This window comes from Phoenix dactylifera, chromosome 14 (genome assembly GCF_009389715.1).
Source record: "Phoenix dactylifera cultivar Barhee BC4 chromosome 14, palm_55x_up_171113_PBpolish2nd_filt_p, whole genome shotgun sequence".
In the NCBI taxonomy this organism is placed as follows: Eukaryota; Viridiplantae; Streptophyta; class Magnoliopsida; order Arecales; family Arecaceae; genus Phoenix; species Phoenix dactylifera.
In genome coordinates, this window is record NC_052405.1 from 20,344,538 (window position 1) to 20,351,320 (window position 6,783).

Consider the following 6,783-nt stretch of genomic DNA (forward strand, 5'->3'; position numbering starts at 1 on the left):
TGGATTCATGATTGGGTCAATTTGATTAAACCAAAGTTTGTGCGGATTTTAAAGACCACATGTCGTTGTAGGATGAATATGACTTAAGTCATGTTCACACTATGCGGACTTTAAAGTCCACATGGCGTCGTAGGATGCATGCTCCCAAATCAATTAATTCTCCTAATGAGATTAGGAATCCTAATATGATTAGAAAATTAATCAATTGATTAAATAGACACATGTCATGCATCTATGAGCACAAGGATTGGACACTTGGCATTAATCCAAGGGTGAGTTATAGTCCCATACTCCTAATAAGATTAGGAGGAGCCCTAAACCCAATCTATAAAAGGGTAGCAAGGGAGAAGTTATGAATTAATTCTCTCCTCTTCCTCTCCACGCCTCCTCTTTTTTCTTCCTCCTTCTCCACGGCAGCAAGGGGTCTTCATCCTCCTCTTCTTCCACGGTAGCAAGGCAAGGAAGATCCACGTGCAAGGTTCCTCCTTCCTCTTCCTCCATCGCGAGTAAGGTTGAAGAAGAAAGGATTCTTCTTTAAGGAGGTATGTTGCAGATTTTTATCTTCTAATCTATATAATAGTCATGAGAGGTCTTTACAAGGAGCTAGCACTTCGGTAAGACCCTATTTCAGATGATTAGATCCTCATGTAGATACCTGTAGAGGCCGGACAATTGTGTGGCTCAAACAGGAACCTAGATAGATCATCAGGCTGCGGTGTTCTTCACCTGCAGAATTTTTGAAGATGAGATCTTCAAATTAATTTTTTCTAATTTTAGTTTCAGTTTTATGAATCTTAATCAACCTTTCTCAGATCCTAATCTCTCCTCCCTAATGAATTCAAAGATCTTCTGGATTTGGATCCAGAAAATTTTTTGAATTCTATGATCCGAGGCGCGTTCATGCGATGAACGACGTTCCATTCGAATTCCGCTGCGAACATCGCATCGAACGGGGCGTAACTCAGCACATGCTTGTATTGCTAGGTTGTCAAGCTACTTTTGCCTTGTAACTTTTAAATATTAATGAAACCATTTTTTATTCATGCCTCTTATTTTGTTTACTATGATGTTTAGATAGTAGGAAGTTGCATAGCTCATTTTCATGTGCCTAAGTTGGCCGAGCTTTGTTTAGGCTGCCTTGGCAGCTCGTCATTCATTTGGGCCGATGTGCCAGAGTTCGAGGCAAGAATTGCCTACCTTGTGTGGGGACCTTAGCCCCTATTCTTAGCATCGCTTTGCCAAGGTTGTAGACTTGGGCTTTTTTTCGGCAGAGGCATGTAGGTCACATATAAGATGTTGGAGTTCTTTGTGTCCTTGTTTGGACTTGATAAGATGTTAGATTTTCTGGGGTGCGTTTGTGGTTAGCTCGAACCCTGCTCCCCTTTTCGTAGTTGATCTTTGGTCGGTGGGTCATGCCTACGTTGTCAATGTTGTGTAGTTCGGCTTTCGATCTTGGTGCCTTGTCCTCTTGCCCGAAGAGGCAGGTTATTCAGCCCTTCGAGTATTTGGTTGGAGTTCGGCTCTTCATCATAGTGCTTGGTTCCTCTCGCCTGAAAAGGTGGGATGTTTGGGTCATCGGGTGTTTGGTCGTTTGTTCGGAGTTTGACTCTTCGTCCCGATGCTTGGTTTCCCTCGCTTGAAAAGATGGGTCATTTGGCTGGCCATGTATTTTATCGATTAGGTTTTTTTGGATAGCTAGCACTCGGTTGATCAAGCTGAGCGTGCTTCCTCCCATACAAGCCTAATCTTTACTAGGTCTTTCATCAGCTTTTGGCTGGTAATAGGCCGGTGGCTTCTTCAAAAGCTTGTCTTAACCCGCAACACTTGAGTGCGACATTGTCGGTGGACTCTTGGGAGACTTGTCTGATATTTTGTCCATGATTTGGCTATTTGGCATCTTGGTTAGGCCCATGGGAATAACGGATTGCTGGTCTCTTGGGTGGGAGACTCATCTGATTTGCGGCACTTGAATGTGACATTGTTGGTGGTCTCTTGGGAGATTCACTAAATATTCCGTCCGTGCTTCGATGCTTTGACTTTCTAGCTAGGCCCACGAGAATCTTGATGGGGGGTCTTTAGCAAGCTCACCCAATCTGTCACTTTTGAGAATTTCTTGGTCGACGGTGATGTATCCAACTTGCAATACTCATCTTTTTTGGAGCATAAAAGACAAGCTTTGTTTATCATTAGCAATCAAGGAGTACAAAGTTCAAAAATACAACTCTTACTGGGGGAACAATCGGAGGTTATCAAAATTTAATGCTCGAGGTACTAGATTTTCATCGAGTTGTTCAGGTTGGTATGTTCCAAGTTGGATGACTTCTGCAATTTTGTATGGTCCCTTTCACTGGGTGCAAGCTTCCCATGGTCTTCTTGTCAGATGACCTCAGCTTTTCTAAGGATGAGGTCCTTCTGTTGGAAGAGCTTTGCCTTGACCCAAGAGTTGTAGTATTGGGCCGCTTGTTGCTGGTAGGCAGCCATCTTGATCCAAGCTCATTCTCTGGCTTCATCTAGAAGGTCCATGTCAACATGGTGGTTCTCGATCTTAGCTTGCTCGTCATATGTCTCCGCCTAGTAGGATGGAATGCCGATCTTCACAAGAATGACAACTTCAGTGCTAGAGGGGAGGTTAAAAGAAGTTTTCCTGGTCGAGATCCGATGAGTTGTTCGATTGACCTATAGAACACTAGGCAACTTATCTATCTAGAGGCCCTTAGCTCAATCAAACCTGGTCTTTAAGTCCTGCAAAATAGTGTGGTTAGTTAGCTTAGCTTCTTCATTTGTTTGAGGATGGTCGACTGGGGTGCCAGTTGTCGATGCCAAGTTTGGAAAAAAATTTGTTGACCCAAAAAGTGTCAAATTTTTAGTTTTTGTCGGTGATGTGAACCCAAAGAATTTTTAATGATAGATGATGGATTTCCAAATGAAGTTTCGCAATTTTCCTCAGCAATCCGAGCTAAGGGTTCTGCCTCAATTCATTTTGTGAAGTAGTCGATGGTGACAATAAGTAAGCTTCTCTACCCAGTAGCCTGCAGGAGGGGACTAAGAATGTTTGTCTCGGCGAATGACCATGGGGTGTTGATTGAAGTTAACTTCATGGCTGGTTGGTGTTGAATATTGGTGATGACCCAAAAGGTTTGATTTTGATGACACAAAATATTTGAGTAAAAAGTTCACTAATCATATGTTTGGAGTGTACAATTATGTTTATAGATAATAAGATATTATGAACCCAAAACCCTCAAAGTGGAAAGAATGTAATTCAAATTTATGAAGTTCAGTACAAGAAGAGTCGACCCCAAGAACAGTAGGAGCCGACCCCTAAACATCCACATGCTTAAACAAAAGACCTTAGTTTTGGGCAGTTTTAGGAGTTGACCCCAGGAGAGCACGAGTCGACTTTAGCACAATTAAGAAGACTTGCATGCTTTTGTGAGTTGACCCCTGGATCAGTCGAGTCGACCCTAGAATAGTCTTAGGCGAAAGATAGAAGGAGATGAAAAATTGCACATTTACGAGTCGACCATGAAGTATCACATGTTGACTCCTGTAGAGTAAGAGTCGACCTCAGCATATGTCGAGTCGACCTCAGAACAACCACAGATAGAAGATAGAACACAACAAATATAAGTACTTTCTCGAGTCGATCCATGAAGATCATGAGTCGGCCCCTGAAGAAGTCGAGTCTCCCCCTAAAGAAGTCGAGTCGCCAATCTGCGCCTAACAATAATAACTAGTTTTTCTGCAAAATCAAAGTGACTGTTTAACTCTCAACAACTATTTCAGCCTCTCTAATGGTTATAAATAATCTAACTATTTTTCAAGATACAAATGTATGGGAATAGTTAAGGAAGACAACACGAAGAAAGAAGAAAGAGGGAGAAGGTGAAAAACAAAAAAAAAGAGAGCATTAAGAGTGAGCCTTAAAGGTCGCATCTTCCACATATCAAGAGTATTAAGTGCAAAGTTTCTAAGCATTATTCAAGGCCAACCACTGCTTCCATAAGAGCTCCATCAAGTCTCAATCAGCTTATTAAGGAGCTTTAGTTGTTTTAATTGTAAAATCTTATTCTTTATTGTAATAAGTTTCAAAGGTTGAAACTTGGAGAAAGGCCCGTCCAAATCATGAATTGGATTGTATTACTATCAAGCCTAGGAGTTTGATTGAGGTGGGTTTGGTTGATCCCCTTAGAAAATCAATCGGGTTGATTGTAAGCCAAAGTAAAACAATAAGGTTGTAATCTTCGGATAGATTATAGTGGAATTTTCAAGAAGGATTTCTTGAAAAGTGGTTGTAAGTGCTAAGTTTGGCAGTGAACCGCTATAAAAATTGTGTGTTTGCTTGCTTTGTGTGAGTCTTCTCATTCCTCTCATATCTGCATTTTCACTTTGACACTCACTGCACTTTAAAAATCACTTTTTTTACACATGCTTGTTAATTTTTTTCTAGGCAATATGGGATATCAAAGCTAGTACTCTTGCCCCCCATTGACTTAATCGTCAAAGAGAAAAGGATCAATGGCAGCCCAAATCAGATCTTCTTTTGCCGAGGGTCAGTCAACCAACTGTCCACTACAGGAAATGTGGGTTTTGCCGACTATGTTTTCCCGACGCTAGGGGAAAGCGTCGGGAAAGGTCGGCTCAGCGCCAACCTTTGCCGACGCTTTGGTGTAGCGTCGGTAAATCTGGAACAATAACGACGCTTTATAGCATCGTTAAAACGTTGACAAACAACGACGCTTTTAAGCGTCGTTATAAAGCATAAAACCCCACCCCGTCGCCAGGCCCCCTCTCCTCATTTTGTATCAGTCGATGCCCTAGCTACGCGCCGTCGACCTCCTCCTCCTCCTCCTCTTTGTTTTTAACGCTCGCTCGGCCCCCTCTCCTCATACTCTCTCGGTTGAGCCCCATCCCTAGCCCCGATCGGCGATCGACGATTCCGCTTCTCCGCCGCCGTCGACCTCGCCGCCGTCTGAGGTAAGCCTCCCATTCTGTGGAGTGATTGATTAAAACCCTATTTGATTTTGATGAGCTCAAAGCATTTGAGTATATTTCTTGTTTACTAATGAATTCAATTAAGTGTTTCAGTGAAAATCTTGTCTAAGTGTCTCAAGACTTGGTTCATAATTTTTGGATAAGTTAAGAAGTCAGCTTGAACCAAAGTCTGAGACTCGAGTCGACTCCAGAGTATCACGAGTCGACTCCAAGCGTATCAAGTTCACTGGCACGAGCTCGAGTCGACTCCGGATCAGTACGAGTCGACTCCGACTGAGAACAGACAGACGAATTGAAAGCTTCAACTCAGAACCTGTCAATGAGTCGACTCCCGAAGTGTGCGAGTCGACTCCGAGGTTCACCGAGTCGACTCCAGGGTAGTAAGAGTCGACTCCAAGAGGAATACAAAGAAAAAGTCAGAGAGCAGTTTTCGGGTCTGAGATTCGAGTCGACTCCAGTGGAACGCGAGTCGACTCCGATGGTTGGCAGGTCGACTCCAAAGACAGCAAGAGTCGACTCTCAGCAGTACACAAAGAAAAAGTCAGAGGGCAGATTCTGGACTCTGAGATTCGAGTCGACTCCCGCATTACGCGAGTCGACTCCGAGACTCCGCGACCACAAAGAAGACAGAAGACCAAGTTACTGCCTCTGAGATTTGAGTCGACTCCCAGACAGCTAGAGTCGACTCCAAGGCAGCTTCACATCAAAAAGGCAGAAGACCAAGTTTCGGAAACTGAGAGCCGAGTCGACTCCGAGGAAGTTCGAGTCGACTCCAAGACTGGACGAGCCAAAAGACAGAGAATCGGGAGTTCGGGCTCTGAGATTCGAGTCGACTCCCAGGATAGTCGAGTCGACTCGAGTGGATCAAATTCAAAATTGGATCCACGGACTTCAGTGGATGAGCCGACTCCGAAATTACCAAGTCAGCTCCAGAAGTTGGCGAGTCGACTCCAGGTCAAGACGAGTCGACTCCCAGTCGTGAAGGCAACTTTAATTCAAATTTGGAACAGTTGCCGAGTCGACTCCGGAAAAGCTTGAGTCGACTCCCGCTACAGCCGAGTCGACTCCTGATCGCGCGAGTCGACTCTAACCTACCAACGGACACATTGTCAGGCTGCGCAGAGTGTGCAGAACGGGCAGAAAAAGCTCTCTAACGGCTAGTTTCCGTGGGGGTTGGTTTAAATAGCCACAGAAGACTGTAGCAAGGCAGGAAAGAACCATTCCACTCCAAGTAATCAAGCTTTCAATCTCTGCAACTTGTTCTTCAACGAAAAAGAGGAAAGAGCAGCATTAACTGCATCCACCTACTTCTTCCCAACATTGAAAGAGCCTTCTCCTGCATTCAAGTCAACTACACATTCAAGAGGAGACCCGAAGTTCAAGAAGCCCTTCCTCTTCTCCAACTTAAAAGCGTTTGAGGGCTCTTAACTTCGTTATTGTTCATATTGCCATTTATCTGCTTTTGAGAAGCTGTATTTTTCTGTTTGTCTCTTTTATCTACACCTTTGTCTTTGCTTGGTTCAATCGGGGCATTGAATCAAGAGTATTGAGGTTGGTTGGTGAGCCGAGTATAAAACCAACGTGTAAGGGTTCGATTGTGATCCCGGGAAAACAATCAGGATTGGTTCTAGTCGGTGAGCCTGGAAAAACCGACCGAGTTCGTTGTGAGCTCGTAAAACAACAAGTTTGGTTGTGAGCTTGGAAAACAACCGGCTGTAATCCAAGGGGTTATAGTAAATTCCCAAGAGAGACTTGGGGAGTGGACGTAGGAGCAAGGGTTAGCTCCGA